Here is a 20,377-nt window from a genome sequence, read left to right as displayed (position 1 = left end):
CACCCTGCTCTCAGAGGAAATGTTTTGTTCTGCCTTCCTGGGACTGGGCTGCCCAGACCCCAGGAGGGCAGAACCCTGTCTTTGGGGTGGCAGCAACTGTAGCTGCAGAGAAAACCCCAGAGAGCTGGTTTGGCAGTACTAGGGGTCCATAGTGGAGCCCCCAGGATGCATGGAATTGGCTCCCCAATACCAGATTTGGAATGGGGGGACAATTCCATGATCTTAGACATGTTACATGGCCATATTCGGAGTTACCATTGTGAAGCTACAGATAGGTATTGACCTATTTGTAGTGCACACGTGTAATTGTGACCCTTCACTCAGAAAGTCCGGGGAAATGGCCCTGAACTATGTGGGGGCACCTTTGCTAGTGCAAGGGTGCCCTCACACTTAGTAACTTTGCATCTAACCTTCAGCAAGTGAAGGTTAGACATGCAGGTGACTTATAAGTTACTTAAGTGTAGTGAAAATGGCTGTAAAATAACGTGTGCATTATTTTACTCAGGCTGCAATGGCAGTCCTGTGTAAAGGTTTGTCTGAGCTCCCTATTGGTGGCAAAAGAAATGCTGCAGCCCATATGGATCCCCTGGGTGAATGCCCGCCACTCACCAGTAGATCACTCCGTGCGATAGCGGCGTGCCATCCTCCGGAACCCAGATTCCACAGCCAGTATGTGCAGTTAACAGACTGCCCTCTTCTGAAGGGCATGCAGTTCCTCGTTGCTCATTTTGGCAGCTGTTAAAATGAGACAGGCAACCATCAGTGTCAGCATTGTATGTAACATGTACAGATTATTAGCTTACACTCTACATCGAATTGTATATGCACTCCAACTCACATTCCGCATAATACAATGGCCTGATGAATGAAAGGACAACACTTCCTTAGCATCATTTCATTGCCACCCTAGCCACTCACAACAAGATTAGGAAACAATCAGAATTAGATGTGCATTTTTTTTTACCATGTGTAACAATGCAAAGGCAGCGTCAACTTCACATAGATCAGGGCCACCATTCCTCATCATATGTTTAAATTTTCAACCATACATCACCAGTAACTTGAATCTGTTATTGGGAGTATGGGATGCAGTTGGTAACCATAAAGGGTCAGTGTTGATAGGTACACGTTCCAACTTGATCAAAATGACTGTCACATACACTGTGAGCATCACATCTACCTACAAATTTGTTTTTTTCATCCCTTGTGCCTCATGGAGGGTGGCCATGCAATTCAACAACTCAACTGTCTAGGTCATCCACCGAGGCATGCCCATACATGCATGGAGTCAGGGAGTGAACCATATGTTAGGAGGGCTGACAACTAGGAAGCTGGTGTTCATAGGTCTTTCATATCTACATTCATGTGTCCAGGTTTAGACACCCATCCATACCTGATCAGCCAATACCATTCCTTAAACACCCATATCCATGCCAGCACACGTTTGGACTTGACCTGCATGCACGCCTATTACATTCCATGTAAGTGTCATGTAAGTGGAGTACAATATATGTGGCACCATGCTTGGGGACAATTGCCCACCGAGTCCTACATGTACATTACAATACAGGGATGCACCAATTTGTGTACAAAATGGTGCATCACTGTGTTGTGAGAGTGACGGTTCGTCCCAATGCCAATATTTTCACAACGGTGCACATCTAAGTCACATATGGGCCTACATGTGGCTTGTCATCACCTTGTTTACATGATGCTGCCCATTGAGTGCTACAAGCCTCACAAGATATGACTCTCTGCTTGTACATATGGAACACCTAAATGAGACAGTGTCACCATCCAGCCTACTTTGATATCTGACCACTTGACAGTTCATCTCTTCTAGCATTATGTGCAACACACATGACTCACTCACACAAAAGCCTTAATCACTACCCAGGACAGATATAATCACACATACTGGATACATCTGGGTCCTCAAATCTTGCCACTTTGCCTATGGTGTAGGGGTACAGTGCTCCCTAAGGTGGGTATGCCCCCTTTGCTAACATAATTGCAGGAATGATGTATGTGAAATTATGACAATGTAGCGCCATACAAGGATTGCCCTACTTTGTTATCACAATCCAGTTACATATGTATGCTGGTGGTGTCGTGGCTTATCAGACATGACACAATGCTGAGGTACAGATGTTGCCATGGGCCCTGAAATGTGTGACGTTGGGCCAGATGTAGCAAAGTTTTGCGAGTCGCAAATGGCCTGAATCGCTATTTGCAAAAAGCGATGTGAGCCATTTGCGACTCGTAAAATTTGCGACCCCATTTTGTGACCCGCAAATAGCAAGTCGCAATTTGCGAGTCGCAAACCATATGCAATTGCAACTCGCAAATTGCGACTACTTGCAAAAAGCCCAGTTTGCACTTGCAATTTACCACTAACTCAGAGCAGGTGATAACCATAACCAAAGTATAAAAGGAGACCCAGAAGGCATCTGGGTTACTCAAGATGGCGGAGATATACCTGATAGCAGTGAGGAGGAGAGTCCACGCCGCGCAGCAGAGGAGGAGGAGGGGCCACAGACAGGAGAAGATATATAGAACAAGGCAGACTCTTTTTCAGCAAACTGAGGAAGAGATCTATGACAAATATCGCCTTAGCAGCGCTGCCATACTAGAATTAATTGATTTACTTAAACCACAGCTAGAACACCAGACTCTGCGTGGCTGCACCATCCCTACGCATGTGCAAGTGCTATGCTCACTTCACCTCTTGGCCTCAGGGAGCTATCAGGGGGTCATTGCTGTGGCAGGTGGGGTATCTCAAAGTGCAGTGTCAAGGTTCCTCGGGGCCGTCCTAGATGCCTTACTCACACACATGTCTCACTTCATATACCTACCAAGGAATGAGGCAGAAATAAACAGCACCAAGCTGGACTTTTACCGCATTGCCAACTTTCCCCATGTCATAGGATGTGTAGATGGGACACATATTCAAATATGCCCCTCTGCAAACCTGGAACATCTTTTCCGCAACAGAAAGTGTACCCACTCACTGAATATTCAGGTTGTTTGTGACGCCCATTATGTCATCACTGACATTGTAGCTAAGTTTCCAGGCAGTACCCATGACTCCTACATTTTTAGGCATAGTGGGATACATCAACGCCTGGAACGTGGGGAGTTTGGAGACGGATACCTCCTCGGTAGAGCTACATACACCTTGCAGACATACACACAGGTCACTGTGCACACCAACCAGGACTTTCTAACAGTGTAATGTTTGTGCCCAACAGGTGATAGTGCATATGCTCTAAGGCCATGGATTATGACTCCGTATTTAACACCCAGCAATGAATGTGAGAGGCGATACAACAATGCACATAAGAGGACCAGGAACCTTATCGAACGCACCTTTGGACTCCTGAAAGCTAGATTCAGATGCCTCCACAGCAGTGGAGGTGCCCTCCAGTATACCCCCATTACAGCATTCAAAATTGTGGTTGCATGCGCCATCCTCCACAACATAGCCACCCGACGTGGGCTACCTCTCACCCCTGCAGACCCAGATCCTGATGATGAAGAGCAAGAGCAACCACATCGCCATCATGGGGATCGGAGTATAGCTAATCAAGGCAGACTGAGACGGGAACACATCGCAACACAATACTTTGGAAGGTACGTGTCAACTCCAACCATACTCACCTATTGACCAAAAACTCCATTTGTTAAGTGGAACAAAAAAACTATTTAATTTGTGCAGAAATAGAACTATATACAAATAATGACTGTTCATGGGCATGTAAATGCAAACCATGCATGGGGCACATTGATGTCATGTGCCACATCAACAGGGACAGGGTAATGTCTATGTCCTTCTGCGGCTCCTGCCAACCTGGCTGGTCCCTGGTGCTTCTGCTGTGCTCTGCCTGGTACTCCGGAGCACCCTAGTGTCAGTGGCAGAGACACTACTCACTGTAGAGCCCTCCTCGCTGTCCTGGGGTGTTTCCCCTGTGCCCCTGGACAGATGCCGTGCCTCCATTAAGTCTATGACGTGTGTGATACGTCCCAGGCCCCTAGCCACATCTCCAGCAAAATGGCCCATTTCGACCTGGAGGCCAACTGTCCTCCTCGACAGGCCTGTGGTGTTCATAGCCAGCCTGCCGATGGATGTGGCCATCCTATCTAGTCTTTGCAGGAACTGACGGTCCCTGCGCCGCCCACCCTCGGCCTGGGCCAGTAGTCCTGCCGCCAGATCCCTCATGGCCAGTGCAAGGTCCCCAGTGTTTGTGGCAATCATGTCGATTCTGGAGTTAAGTTGCTGCATGCTGGCCTCGTTATTGCGGACAAAGCGGTGCAGCACATCACTAATCCTCCCTAATATGTTATTTTGTAGGCGCTGACCACGCAGCAGCTGTGCCTCACTGTTGCTGGGAGGTTGATGGCCGAACGCAGCCTGCAGCCCTGATCTCCTGGACCTGAGTCGCCTGCGCAGCGGTGGCTGCCCTGTGTGTTCACCTGTCTCACTCCTGCCTGTTGCTGGCGCAGCCTCCTGGGACACAGTTGCAGCAGGTGTGGCTATTTCAGGGATGATGTTGGCCATGCAGGTGGGAGTGCTGGCGGCTCCTGAGCTGTCCTCATGGGGCTGGCTGCTGTGGGTTGTGGTGGTGTCTTGTGGGAGACCTGTGGGACATGGGGAACAGACTGTCAGTGTCTACTATCTGTTGCACACTTCCTAATAAACATTTGCCTATGAACTGCCTACTTGACTACATTTGCCATAATGCATCATTCTGATGTTTGCTACCCTGAAATGGAGCTATCTTGGTTGAGCATGCCCCTGTCTACATGGTGGGTGGGGGTATGACATTGATAGGGGTACAGGCATGTCACATGGTACTCACCGGTTGATGTGGTGGGCTCTGAGGTGTCCAGGTCCCCAAATCCTGATACTACCTCCTTCTCCAGGGTTTCCTCCACCCTTTCTTCCAGGGGTGTGGGTGGTGGTACTGACGATGGTCCCCCTCCTGTGCCTCTCATCTCCCGGAGCCTTTCAGCCACCCTCTCCTTGGTCCGGGAGCGGAGGTCATACCACCTTTTTTTTATTTCATCAACACTCCTGTGGTTCACCCCCAGGGAGCTGATTTTTTCCTGGATGTCCTGCCACAGCTGTCTTTTGGTGGCTTCTGGCACATTGAGGGCTGCCTTCCCAAATAATTTGTCATAGTGCTGACAGCATTCATCTGTCAGCACCTCCAGCTCCTTCTCTGAGAACTTCAGTTTTCTCTTCCTAGGAGTTCCTTCCATTGCAGCTGCTGTTTCTCCTGTGTGCAGTTCAGCAGTTAAAAAGGGTGTGGTCCTCCCTCCTCCCAGGTGTATTTGTAAACTTCCTGGCTGTGATGTCATCATCATGTGCCAGGAAGTGTTTCCAGAGTGTTCTGGAGTGGTTTCTGGAGTGTTCTGCAGCACCTGTAAGCAATTTACATGCAACTCGCAATTTGCGACACCCACTCGCAAATTGCAAGTTCGTTTTTTGCACGGTCGCAAAAAGCGACCTCGCAATCGGTGGACTCGCTCACTGCGTTGCGACTCCGGGTGCGAGTCGCTATTTCAGCACTGACATTGTACCTGCATTTCGATTTGCGACTCGCATTTTGTGAGTCGCACCAACTCGCAAATTTCGAGTCGCAGATTTTTTGTTTCCTACATCTGGCCCGTTGTGATGGTTGTGCATGACTCAACAAACATCTGACTTGCATTGGTAAAATGGTTGGATATGTGAACTCCATGTCTATACTGGTGCAGTTGCCCTTCATTACGTTTGCATGCAACCTGTCCAGAAGCTATGAATGCAGCACACCAACACATATGCTACTGTCATTCAAGTGGCGTGAACAGTAAATAGTTTGCCAATGGGACACTCACCAAAAGGGCCACCGATCACCACACCAAGATGGTCTAGCAGATCCTTTTCCCTGGTCACCAGATCTGCCCAGCGATGCTTCAGCTGGTGCTCGTTGTGGCTGCTGCGGAACACCCTCTTCATGTGATGGAGCACCTTTCCCCACCGCAGCCGACTCTCCTCCATAGCGTAGCCTTGGATCACAGGGCCCCTCCATCTCCAAAATTAATGGAAGGTAGTGGGCTACCAGCCACACAAAGCCTCCCAGCTCTTCTTCTCCCATCCTAGTCAGCCTCCCCCTACTAGGCATATCTCTAAGGTACAGGTTAACAAAAAAATGATAATAAACAAAAATTAAATAAAGGAAACTTAAGGCCCAAAAACAATAATCCCAACTAACCCAACTTAACAACAATCCCGGACAGACACCCAACAGTACAAGTTCAATGAAAAATACAAAAAACACACAATTTCACTAACAGTGGGACAAAGTACAGTCAAATACTACAGAAAAGAAAACAGGAGGGACACCACAAGATACGATACACAGCAATAACACACCACCAAGTCCAAGACACAAACACATAGTCAAAAGAGGCACAGACTGTAAAGAGAAAGTGAAAGTACACCTACTGTACCATGCCTGTAAACAGGATTTCCTATTACATCACTTCCTGTCTCCGTGCATCACGTTTTCTATAATGCGTGTATTTATTTGACACATCTGATATTTGCGTGAGTATTTCTGACACATGACATACATGCGTTTTTTTTATAGACGCATTAACTTTATTCGTCCATTTAACAGTAAATCAGCATTGAGATGAGTGCGAAGGTGGAAATCACGCTAATGGCCCATGGGTCATATTCTTTGCATTTACGGATGTTTTCGACGCATTTACGTAATTGTTTTTACTGTATTCCTGATTATATGATTTTGTCCATTGTCAATGGATGCACCCAGTATCAACATACAAATTCAATAGGCATTTTGTGTATGGCCACATGTGGTAGTCCATCCAACACTGTGATTTGGGTGTGATTGGTCTGTTACACCAGCGTGTATGTTACAGAATTTACAGCATGCAAATGTATTAATGTCATGCATATGTATGCATGTGTGATAACAGTATATCCACATATGTATGACAGTCAGTACTGTGCAACAGTTATGGAATGTGATTGTGAATAGTGTTTACTTATGTGATGTGTGTAGTTGTCTTACAGAGAATTAAATTTCAGACGACATACACAGCTCGGGCAGTGTTGATGATGGCTGATGAATGCTCTCTAACAAATGTTACTCGACAACTGTCTCCATATGTTGATCTTGAGCATATGGTGACTTGTGTGTGGACTATATATATGTCTGACATGTGTATATGTTTGCTACATACTGTGATTGACACACTCTGCCTACATTCCAAACATATCATGTTTTGAACACAATAGTCAGATCAAAGTAATTACATTTAGCAGTATTATATTGATTTTCGTGTGGTCGACCTGCAGCCCTAGCTGCACATTTTCTCATCCGTTCTGATGTGCATTCCATAGACGTGTCCGTCCAAAGTGTGAGGTCATGTGTACCCTCTGTCAGGATTGGGCCCCATGGCTGTGGCAGGACTGATTTCCAGGAATGTACTGCACAGGATCAATCTCTTCCATTGCTTGTCATACCTGGGCTAATCATGATCACTATTGTCACCAATAATGTCCCCCCCTGGTCAGACATGCTCCAAGCAGCCATTGCAAATCTCACACTGAGTTGTGTCAGTGGTCTGTTCAGCCATTACAGTCTCACCATGATTTGACATCCACTGCTCATGTGTGGGCCCCTTGCTTACCTCCTATTTGGACGCATGTGTGATGAGCTATTGTTGTACATGTTGTCAACATGGGAGTAAATAATATGTTGTGGTCCATACATCGTGTTCTTCAGTTGTCACATTCAAGTGATGAGGCTATTTGTGAAATGTTTGATGGTAGCAGTTCAATCTTACACATCACATGTAATGTTGCTACTGTACTCATCAGATTAGTGTTTGTGACATGCTCTCTTAGGTTAGACTCACAATCCTGTGGTATATGTTGTGTAGACTGAAGAGACCAAAGCCAGAGTTTGTGAATAAGTGAGGTGTTTATTGACAAAATCTATAAGGTGAGTTACGTGATTAGTAAGTGAAGGTTTTTTCAACAATGTGTATTCTGTGGCGTATCCCAGTAGCTGTGTTGTGCTGTTTCCCCTTTATTTTCATCTCCACTATACTCTTCCTCCTCCTCAAGCAGGTCATCAACCTGCTCATATAAGGGGACGGTCATCCGCACACATATGTTGTGCAGGGTGGCACATGTCATGATTATCTTGCAGACGATGTGTGGGGCAGATATGAGGCTGCCTCCTGTGATGTCCAGCCACCTGAATCTGGACTTCAGGATGCCAAATGTCCTCTCCACAATAGCCCATGTCCTCCAATGTCCCTCATTAAATACACACTCTGCTGTTGTGCTTGGGTTGGGAAATGGGGTAATTATCCATGGCTGTATGCCATAACCCTCATCCACTGCAAAATATTAAAGGAGTAGGTTGTGGTTAGGCCTTGCAACATTATATTTTGAGCTGGTTGTGACTCATATATATTTGTGGTATGGTGTGAGTTCCTATCCTTGTGTGATGTCTCCTCAGCACTAAGTTGCTGGACATGACAATCTTGTGTTTGGCGCAAGGTCCTGGGCCATATGATTTGGATTCAAAACTGATGGTTATTATGTATGTCCCATGTGTTGTGTAGTACACCTGTGTCTCAGTTTGCTATCACTAGTGGGTTCATGACACATCCTTACAAAACAATGGAGTCAGATGTGGTGTCAACATAGTAGCACTACAGAGCCTGGACATCCCATCCCTTTTGACATGTGTGATTGCAGATGATGTTGGACACTTAAGGCCTTTGAAATTGTTAAGTGAGTGTGTCCAAAATTGGTTTAGACTGTCCTGCAACATTTCGACTATGCAAGAATGCTCCATGTGTGACATTGTCCCCTGCACCAGTTGCTCATATGTAGCCATGCCCTGACACTACCTACCCTGCACCATTGTACTTGGCTAGCTGCCTCGTGGCAGTGGATGTATTTGTGCAGGAAGGTACACTGCCTTATACATATGTTGTTTTGATGGCCAATTGGCTGTTTCTGTTTGTGCAGCAGTATGCAGCATGCATTGGTGGCACAATCATCTGAGTTCAAAACACAGACTTCCTTATTGCTACCTGTCTACAGCACCCCCGGGGTGGTGTTTGTTGTTGGCACTTCCTCAGGTTTTAGGTGACAGCTACATGTGAGTCAGCATCATCATGCTACGTATCTTGTGGTGACAGACCTGAAGCGACACACATTGCACACCCCTTCCACACTACATACAGCATGGGAGGGTGGAAGATTTACAATATGGCTTCAAGTCATTATGAAATGGTCATCTTCCAAGCTGTACATACAGTGCAGGCCATGACAATGAAACTGTGGGCTATTACATAGGTCCCTTGGTGATCCAGAGTGGCAGCTATTGTTTGTGCAGCCATGAGGTGTCCAAGGGTGTGTATCCCATTGCCACAGGATGATCAACATTAGTTCCAGTGTATCTCCTATTTTCTCCTACTGGGTCCCACTATAACATCCATGATCTGCACTATCTGACAGTGACTCTGGTATGTGATGGGCATTGATCTTATATTCCTATGTGTGCAAGTCAATGAGTCAGACAGATGTCTCTGCACGCTACAGGTAAGTCAGGTATGTATTGATGAGATGTAGTTGATATAGGCGCAAGTTGTCTGGTATTTGTTATTTGTTCTGGCAATGATTTGCATGGCATGACTTGAGGGTCAGTGCCTATATGGAACTTACATGACATGGGCATGGTGTATGCCATTGACATGGCTGTGCTATTCTTTGTTTGGTGTACTGTGTGTAAAGTATACGTTGTAGGCAACCTGTGGGCACTTATAGTGGTCTGTGTAGAACTACTGTTCAAAGGGTGCCTGTCTGCACCTGTCCTTCATGTGGTGTGCCTGTCAAGTTGTGGGTGTGTTACGTACATTTGGTTGTATGTATTTGTGGTGTGCACTGATTGTGTTGTACTGCAGCATGGTGCAGATGTGTTATCACATGCACATGTGTGTTACCCTGGCCATATGTTACTGTAGTGGTGTATGCCTTGTGTGTCCGACAGGATTGGTGTGTTGTGTGTATATTGCTAGATTTGTTGACTAACCCACAAGTAGTCCATTTCTAAATTGTCCATCCTGGAATTGTTCATTGATCCTGGTGTGCCGGAATATGTAGGTGTCAAGGACACTCCCAGGATACTTGCCCAAAATGTTTATTAATAGTCCCCAGTGGACCACTGTGCCCTGCATATTAATGGAATGCATGTGCTTGTGATTCTTGTTCAAGTGCTCTGTTACTGCAGGTGGTACGAGCCGGACATAGGTACAGTCAATCTCGAGTACATGCGGGAAGCCATGGATTTGATAGAACCCCTGTTTGTTCTCCTGCTGCATTTGCTAGGTGTTGGGGAAGCTGATGTGGCGGGGTGTCAGGGAGATGATAGCGTCTAACAGCTTTGCCAGAAATGCAGAGACCGATGGCTGTGAGACACCAGCAACCAGTGCACCCGCTGTTTGGAAGAAACTCCTTGTCAGTATGTGCAGGACAGCTAGCAGCTTTGTCAAAGGTGATATGTTGTGTGGGGTCTGCAGGCTGGCTGTAATTTGTGGCTCAATGTGGTGCAGCAGGTGTAGTAAGGCTTGCCTGTTCAGTCTGTAGGTCCTAATAATGTCCAGGTCCCTGAGGCCAGGGTGGGTTGTCCTGATTCTGAAGAGCCTCTCCTGCCTTCTGCGTTGCCTTTGTGGGCCGCGTTGTTGTGCTGGTGATTGCTGGAGTTGTTGCTGTCCTCTGCGCCATCTACCAAGCTGGATCATTATCACCTCCATCTTCTCCTGTGGGTTGGAAATGTTGCTTCTGTGTGTCCTCCTTAAGTAGTGGTGTGTTTGCCTCATTTTAATGCCTGCCCTGACCCAGGCATTACATTTTGCCACAAATCAATGTTAACGTCTTTTTTTGGGCCCGCCTCCCACCTGTGCGTCTTTTTTGCCCAGGTGGATTAATATGGCGCTAGGATGTTTGAGTCATTTTTTGGACTGAAGCCCCTACCTTGCATCTTATTGATGCAAGGAGGTTCCACACATCTGAAAAATGGCGTTAACACAAATATTTTAACGCTAGAGGCGTTGATTTGTGCTGAATTAGCGTAAAAAAATGACGTTAATTCAGCGCAAATAGAGTATAAATATGGGCCTTAATGCCTTTCACGCCCATTTTGGTGCACAAGGTGTCAATGCCTGACTTGCTCCTCTGTGAGCTTCTGCTGCTTAGATATTTGTATTGTTGGGCCACAGTAGCGTAAAATGTTTGTCACTAATGTTACAAAAGAATGCACCCGGCCCTCTTAAATCAGGGCCTATGTCCCAAAATTGTTTACAACTGCAGTGGTATAGTCATGCTCTCTGAGATATGTGCAAGATACAATTGGGATGTGATGGTGTAAAAGAGCACGCCATGTACAATCTGAGTTTCAGTGATTTTATTTGATTATTTACATGGTGATAGGAGTACAGTTCTATATGAAAAGATGTGCACTATTAGTTCTCTTCTGCGTACTCCAGCAACAGTATTGTGTTGTTCCCCCTCTTCCAGTTGTACACCATTGTTGTAATCCTCCTGATTGGGGAAATCTACTTGGTCATCCCAGAGGACATGTATATGTACCCAAATGCGCAAAATGGCACATACAAGGATGATTCTGCAGACAAGGGGTGGTGCATATAACTGTCCTCCTCCTGCATGATGTAGGCACCTGAACCTTGATTTGAGAAGACCCAATCTCCATGTCACGACATTTCTGGTCCTTAAGTGGCCTTCATTATAGATCCACTGTGCCTCCGTTGTAGGATTTCTAATTGGTGTCATGACCCATGGCTGGATGCTGCAACCTTGATCAGCTGCAAAGTAATGTGAGTACCTGTATCAATCATGCACATTAGTCAATTGCTAGGTGCCATGGGCCATATTTGTTTTGAGTGGAGTGATGTATCAGACTAACATCTGGTATTGTGTGTGTTCCTGTTTGGATGTATGGCTGCATTGGTCTGTGGTAGTGCACTGCCAGATCATGGTTTTTAGCTTCGGTGCATGGTGATTGTAATTGGAATTTTTGTCTGACACTTCACCCAGACCAAAGTTACAAGGCCCTGGAACATCCTTGTACCACATTAGCCTCATTTTTGTAGTCACTACTGTGGGCAACTAGGCAAATAATCACAGTGCTATTTTGAGAAAGTGCCACTACCCATGCTGTTTAACACTTAGGCCATCATTGACATTGGCTGCAAATACCAAATACTGCAACAGAGACTGCCAACAACACAGGCGAACATCCTCCTGCCTGATTATGACACATACACACAAAACCGACAGAAAACAGCCACAACCACAAATCCACCAGACCCACTGAACATGATAAACTGTTGGTAATACCACCCATACTGTTAAGCCACCAAAGCAACGCCCTACAAATAATGACCCACGAATCACCACAGCGGATATTCAATGGCAGTAAACCATTGACGGGGCACACCGCCAGTGCGGATATGGCCACCCAAAAATAAAACAAGACAACTTTGGCCAGAACCAAAAACCCACAGCTGACACAAATACACACACCCCACACAACCACCAACAGCACTATAAAACACACCCCCACAAACCTTTGCAAACACTAGAAGATCGCCACGCCAATCCCAGAGAGAACTGCACACATATACCACAACTACCCATTCATCTGTCATGCACCACATACCCCACCACTTCACACATAACCCTCTGCACAATACACATACCACACAACACCCATGTCCCCACAAAGGCACCCCTGTTCACTGATGAGGAGTTGGGGTCATGGTGGAGTAAATAGTCAGGGTAGAGCCACAGCTCTTTGGAGCACAGGTACTGCAGATCTTCATTGCCAGGAAGAGGGAGTTATGGTGGAGAATCGTGGACAGGGTGAACGCCGCCAGACAACATCCACGCACAAGGGACGATATAAGGAAGAGGTCAAACAACCTACGGGGAAGGTGCGTTCTATTGCAGCAAGACACCAGCTTGTCATCAGGAGGACTGGTGATGGACCCCCACCTTTTCCCCCACAGCAGGAACATGGGAGAAGCAAATGTTGGCAATACTGCATCCTGAGGGACTCACTGGCGTAGCCAGAGGATAGGACACTGGTGAGTCAACATTTACTACCTATCACACCCCGATACCCTGACTCCTATCACCCCATTACATCCCACACAGTGCACCACCCGAATTACCACACATAAATGCCAAGTCTTGCATGCCATGCCTACTGCATGCACATCCCTTCCAGCTCTGTATGCACACCCACCACCAATGCATGCACAGCATGGAGAACTAACAAACCTGCAATACATCACCATACACTACCATTGGTGGGAGGACAACAACTTTGTCATTGGGAAGGCTAGGAATGTGGACTATGTCACAGACATGTACCATAGGACATCACTTACATCACCACAGGTGGGCCAGCTAATGTCAGCATCGAGGAGGTGACACGGCTACCCAGTCCCCCACCAGAAGAACTCAGGAGCCCTGGATCTGGATGAACCCCCTGGCCCATCAGGGACCACTGGTCAGTCGGCTACCCCATCAGACAGCCAGTACACCACAGAGCAACCCCCTCAGAATCAAACACCACAGCAGCCACCCAACACCCCCAGACCTCTGACCCCAGGACACGTCAATCAGTAGTGTGCCCACCTGTAGAGGAACCCGAGTCCACACCACACAGGCAAGACAATGAGGGACCTGGTGTCAGTGGGAGTGGGCATACAGATCAGGGGACACAGGCAAAGGGGGCCAGGGACAGTCGAAGGACATCTGTGCGCCAGGGGGAGGACAGGCCCAGGGAACCCACTGCCCAGGAGATACTCACAAATGTCCTAGGGGCATACCAACAATCCCAGGACAGGATGGGGCAGGTGGTAAACATCATGCAGGAGAACCAGCGGCTGCAGGGGAACACCACAAGGAGGTCATGCAACAATTGCAGGCCTTGAATACCACCATGGCCTCCATTGCAGGGGTGCTGGGTGACATGGCCATCATCATGTGGGAGTACACAGTACACCAGCGGGCCCCTACCACTAGTCAGTGTACTGACCAGTCCTCACACATCTGCTGCAGCTAGAGGACAGGAGGACCTCCCACAAGACCCACAGGCCACCAGAACCCCTTCCCCTGCAGAAGGTGAACCACCCCGCAAACGTTCCCTGCGACCCGGACAGACACCAGAGACAGTTGAAAAGACCAAGACCACTGCCAAGAAATGAGCCCCTCCAAAATGTACCCCTTGTGCTCCACTGTGTTACCTTGTCCACTTTGAACTGACATTGCTCCCCTTCCTATGGCCCCTTGGGCACTGGACCTGTGCAACAAACAGACTGGCCCACTACACTGAACTTTTCCCAAACATCACCCCACTCTATTGCACTTTGCATTGTATACCTGATTTAATAATGAAAACCCTTGAACACAACTTGAGTAATAGTGCTTTATCGAAAGGAAATATACAATGTATTGAACTGTATTGAACTGCATAATCCAGTACAAATGTCCTGTAATATGTTGATCCATCCTACATATGCATCTCAGCAGTCTGTACACATCACAGTATTACATTGTTGTAACCACACCAACATCTGCAATAAGGGAAGGCATAAGTGACAGTCAGTTGGGATGTAAAGGTAGTGACTAGCATTATGCAACTGCAACACAATACAACACTTAAATCGATATATGTTTCGTTCAACAGTCTTACCTCAGTGTCATTGGAAGTACTGCTGTATCATATGTGACCTGTTGTCCACATCCTCCTCCTCTTCCTCCTCCTCAATGTCCTCAATGTCCACTGCTGCCACAGGTGCATTGTCACCCACCTACTCCTGCAGATAGGACACATGGGGGGTCATTCTGACCCCGGCGGTAAAATGCACTTACCGCCGGTCAGAAGACCGCCATAACACCGCCGCGGCCGCGGAAACCCGCCACGGTCATTCTGACCCGCAGAAGGCAAACCTCCGAAAATCCGACAGCCACAACCGACCGCCAGACCAGCGGTCGGCGGAAAGGTGGAGGTGACCAAACCTCCACCGCCACGCCAACAGAAATACGCCCATGCCATTACGACCCACGAATCCACGCGGCGGTCATTCAAACGCGGTATTCCATTGGCGGGACACACCGCCGCGGTCAGAATACACACAAACGAACAAAACTCAGCCACATTGGACGATTTGAATCCCACACACCTGATACACATACACACACCACTCCCACACACACAATACAATATAAAACACCCACCCACATCACCCACAAACCCCTACGCAAAAAAATTCTGAAAGAAGGCCAGAGCGAGACACCAGCATCCACAAACTAACAGCCACAGCCACTCAACACCATCACCCACACACTATCCACACACAGAACAACACACACCACCACACTCAACTCACTTAAATACACATACTCCACCCCACACATCATACACACCACCCCATGGCACCCCAAAGACAACCCCGCTTCACAGACGAAGAACTCAGGGTCATGGTGGAGGAAATCGTTCGGGTAGAGCCCCAGCTGTTCGGCACACAGATACAATACACCAGCATTGCCCGGAGGACGGAGCTATGGCAGAGGATTGTCGACAGGGTCAACGCAGTGGGACAGCACCCCAGAAATCGGGAAGACATCAGGAAGCGATGGAACGACCTACGGGGGAAGGTGCGTTCCATGGTATCCAGGCACAACATCGCCGTGCAGAAGACTGGCGGAGGACCCCCACCTCAACCCCCACAATTCACATCATGGGAGGAGGAAGTCTTGAACATCCTGCATCTTGACGGCCTCGCAGGAGTCGGCGGAGGAATGGATACTGGTAAGTTGAAGCTTCAATACTGCTTCCCCCCCACCTGCATGCCAAATCATACCCCAACCCGCACCCCCATCCTCGAACCCCACCCTCACCCCCACCCCCATCCTCACCCCCACCCTCACCCCCACCACCATCCTCACCCCCACCACCATCCTCACCCCCACCCCCAGCACACCTATTCCCCGCCAATGTCTCACCATCACAACCCACACATCCCAAAACCTAGGCCTGCATGCGTCCACTAAGCATGGACACCCATCACCAAAGCATGCCCAATGCATATACACATCCCCCCTACAAGCCACCCTCACCAAAGCCCCCACACACGAATGCCAGCACTTGGGGACACGAGAACCCATAGATACACCCATATGCCACACATTGAAACTATAACCATACCTCTATACCCCTGCAGGACCCGACCGTCAACACACCGCGGCGGAGGGGCCAGAATTCTCCACACCCCCCACCCAAGAGGCCGTCAGCGATGACAGCAGCTCTGTCGACCTGGACACCGATGACCAGCCCGGACCATCGGGGACCTCTGGACAGTCGGTTCCCCTCACACAGGCCCAGGCCACTACAGACCCAAACCCCTCTGGGAACACCAGCACAGCTCCCACCCAGCGGGCCCATGCCTCTGTCTCCAGGGCGCGTCAATCTGCGGTGTGTCTACCACTACAGGGCACCCAGGATAACCCACCACCCCAACAACAACAGGGACCTGGGGGCAGTGGTAGTGGGCACACCGGCCAGGGGGCAGAGGCCCAGGGAAACAGGGCAACTCGGAGGGCAGCTGTGCGACAGGGGGGGGAGGAGAGGCCCAGGGAACCCACTCTCCACGAGGTCCTCACCACCATCATGGGAGCATACAACCGCTCCCAGGAGACGATGGCGACGGTACTGGCCCGGTTCCAGGAGATCCAGGTACTGCAGGAGGAACACTATCGGGGGTACAGGGAGGACATCAGAGCCATCAACACCACCCTGGTTACCATGGTAGGGCTGCTGCAGGACCTCGTCAACACCAGGGCGGACACTCACCAACACCCAAGGGCCCCTGCCACTAGCCTGGACCAAGAACAGCCAACCACCTCCGCCGGCGCTAGTGGACAGGAGGCCCCCGCACAGCAGCAGCCCACCAGACCCCCACCTCCTGCAGGAGAAGAACCACCCCGCAAGAGGGCCCTGAGATCTCGCAAGAAGACAGAGTAGGATGTCAAGACCCCCGCCAGCAATGGATACCACCTGATGTCATCCCACTGTCCCACATTGTCACCCTGTCCATCCTTGAACTGCCCATGCTCCATCTCTCCACAGGCCTCTGGACAATGCACCTGTGTGACTGTTACTCTGGACTCTGCCATGGACATTCCTTCACCATAGCCCCCACCCACTTGAAACCACCCATCCCATTTTGAGCACTTAAATAAACACCTATTTTGCACCAAAATATCTGGAGTCTGGCTGTGATTTTCAATATATTGTAATTGACATGACAGTGCAAATATGTCCTTGTACATGGTGAAGTCAACAAACAGCTGCCACAAAGCTGTAGTCCATGGGGAAACGAAGCACAGGACTCGTAGTAGGGACCCCAGATCTGAAATAGGGAGGGAAAAGCCAAAACTCAGTCATCATACACTGGGGCAAATAGACAGGCAGCAGAGATGCAGGAGAGTAGTTAACATTTACTAAATTATCTTTGAAATGTTACCTGTGTCCTATTGGAAGTACTGTTCAATGATTCTGTCCCTGTTGTCTGTTTCAGCCCCGTCGTCTTCCTCCTCGTCACTCTCCTCAGGTTCCACCGCTGCCACATCACCACCGTCTCGACCATCCTCCTGCAGGAAAGGCACCTGGCGGCGCAAAGCCAGGTTGTGAAGCATGCAGCAGGCCACGATGATGTGACACACCTTCTTAGGTGAGTACTCAGTGAGGAGGCTATTGACCTCCTGACCTCCATCTCTGTAGGGAAGTCAACCATAGTGAATGCCATCCAGGGGCTGGCATCCCAGATGCAGCAATGCAATGCCTTCCTGGAGGGCATTCATGGTGTCTTGGCTGCCCTACAGAGATCGTTTCAGGTTCTGTTCTCCTTTCTGATGGCAGCCAGTGTCCCTATTTCTTCCGCCCCCCGCCAGCTACCACCTCCCAGTCCCAGTCTCCTCTCCCCAAACCCATCCCATGCACACATTCTGACAAGCATGCACCCTAAATAACAGACAAGACTCGCACAGACAAACACAGGCATCATACTTCAGTGCACAAGCACTCACACAGCCAACACACAGATGCACACACAACATCAAGGACTGCCCTCCTAAAAAAGCCCCCACCACCCTCCCACCCCATGATGTTCCTGACTATTTCCAACATGATGCGCCTGCACATTAAAGTCCCGATGTTGTCAGGAGTCAAGTTGGGCCTTGGACTTTGCCCTGTGGGCATTTACAGACTTTGGACCGGCCAATGGCCCTGCATGTAAATATGTATTTCTGTTACTTTTTGGTTTTGGATTGGGGCTCTTCATCAAACAGGATTACAGAGGTATGTGTCCTGGCTTTCTTTGCTCCTGGGTTTTGTTACTGTTGACTTACTCTGCAGATAGTTGTGGGCATGTAGTGTGTGTGTATGGTGTGTGTTGTGCGTGTGTGTGTGTGTCACTCTCCCCTCCATCCCTCCCTTCCTTGTGTGATAGGCGGCTGTTCTCACCGTCGTCATCTTTGTCAGTGTTGCTGCTCCTGGACGGCCACAGCATCGAGAAGACTTCCAGTTCTGGTTCCATGGCAGCCGCGGACTCCTCTGTGTCCCTGGAGGTGAGTGTCACCAGGCTTTTGGTGGCGTTGCTACTTCCCCGGAAATCTTGGCAATGTGCTATGTCATATGATGGTGGGCAGATGCTTGTCTTCTGCCTGCCTGGAGATTGCACTGGCGGTTGGGTGGTACATTGGCTGTCTATGGGAGGGATCACCGCCATGGTCATAATTTGGCAGTCATTAGCGCTGGCCTGGCGGTGGTACTACAGCCATCACTGGCATGGCAGTCACCTGACCGTCAATGTCATAAGGACCACCTTAGTGTACCTTAGCACACATTATGCTTGTGCAACGCATCATGTATGCACAGTGTGTGTTCCCCCATTGAGCTAAAGCTAAACTGGTGCAGAGGTATAGAGGAGGTTCCAATGAATATATTTTATCTGGTACTTGTGACATAGAGCAAGAATAAAAATGAGGCACACCATTGTTTTACATATGCACCTATGTACTGTGGAGGAGTTACACCATACATTTGGCATTTATCCTACACAGCCCATCAGAGACATCCATCATGTTGACACTATTGCACCTATATGTGCCATGGTGTGCCATATATTGACTACGGCATACACATGTTACAGGAAATGGAAGAGGTCCTGAGCTGCTCCAAATGTCCTTATCTCCTCTGAAAATCAGTTTGGCTGCTCTTCCCCATCCTGTTTCCCCATCTACTGAGGCAGATCTCCTCCCTCAGGTACTTTCTTTCTGTTCAGCACAGGCCACTTCATGCCTCATAAAGGCAGTCTGGCCAGGCCGCCAGAGGCTGACCAATCAGAGAAGGACACTACAGAGCTGAAACTGACAATTTTCAGGTAGAGTCTTAACTCTTTCCCTGAGTTCGTTATATTAAATTCAACGATGGCAAGTTGTGGTATTTATTATAACAGTTAATATGGTAACAAACTCGAAATAGTTTGCTCCTGTAGGGATTTTATTAATTAAAATAAAGTCTCTCCATTTTAGCCTATGGAGCCCATTCACTACAGTGAGGGGAAACTAATTTGGCTATTTTACCTCACCAGGGCTTATAAAACAATTTTTATAAGGTCTCTGTTTATAGTTATATGGCACCCAATCGTAGGGGCACTTAGGGCGCACCTTATGGGTGACATATGTAAAAAACAAGGTAGTTTAAGACTATGGAAGTACTTTTAATTCCAAAGTTGAATTTGCATATAACTTTAGTTTAATAGAACCCATCAAGGCAGGCCTGCCTTTAAAATGACACTGGGCACCTCAGCAGTGCATCTATGGGTGCTCTACCTATGCTGGGGTCCTTACACCTACATGACCTATCAAATCTTAGGGACGTATAGGTATGTTGACACTTCCAATTATAATTAGCCTAATTTGCATATTCACTTTATACAGAGCACTGGTCATGGAACTGGTAAGCAGTACTCGGCACAGCCAAGAGTCAGTAACCACCAGTATCTGACCAGTTTGGGGTGACCAGGGCAAAAAGGAAGACTTTCCTACACTGCCCCCTCCCAGATGAAAGCTGATGAGTACTAACCTATAACCTGGTAGTCCTCATCAGCTAAGTGGAAAATCCTGGAAGGGCCATATGCATTGGCATGGGCACTCCCAGGTCTATGTTCCACTTTGAAGAAGATCACTTGT

Source organism: Pleurodeles waltl, chromosome 5, assembly GCF_031143425.1.
Source record: "Pleurodeles waltl isolate 20211129_DDA chromosome 5, aPleWal1.hap1.20221129, whole genome shotgun sequence".
NCBI classification, from domain to species: Eukaryota; Metazoa; Chordata; class Amphibia; order Caudata; family Salamandridae; genus Pleurodeles; species Pleurodeles waltl.
This window is presented reverse-complemented; position numbering follows the sequence as displayed.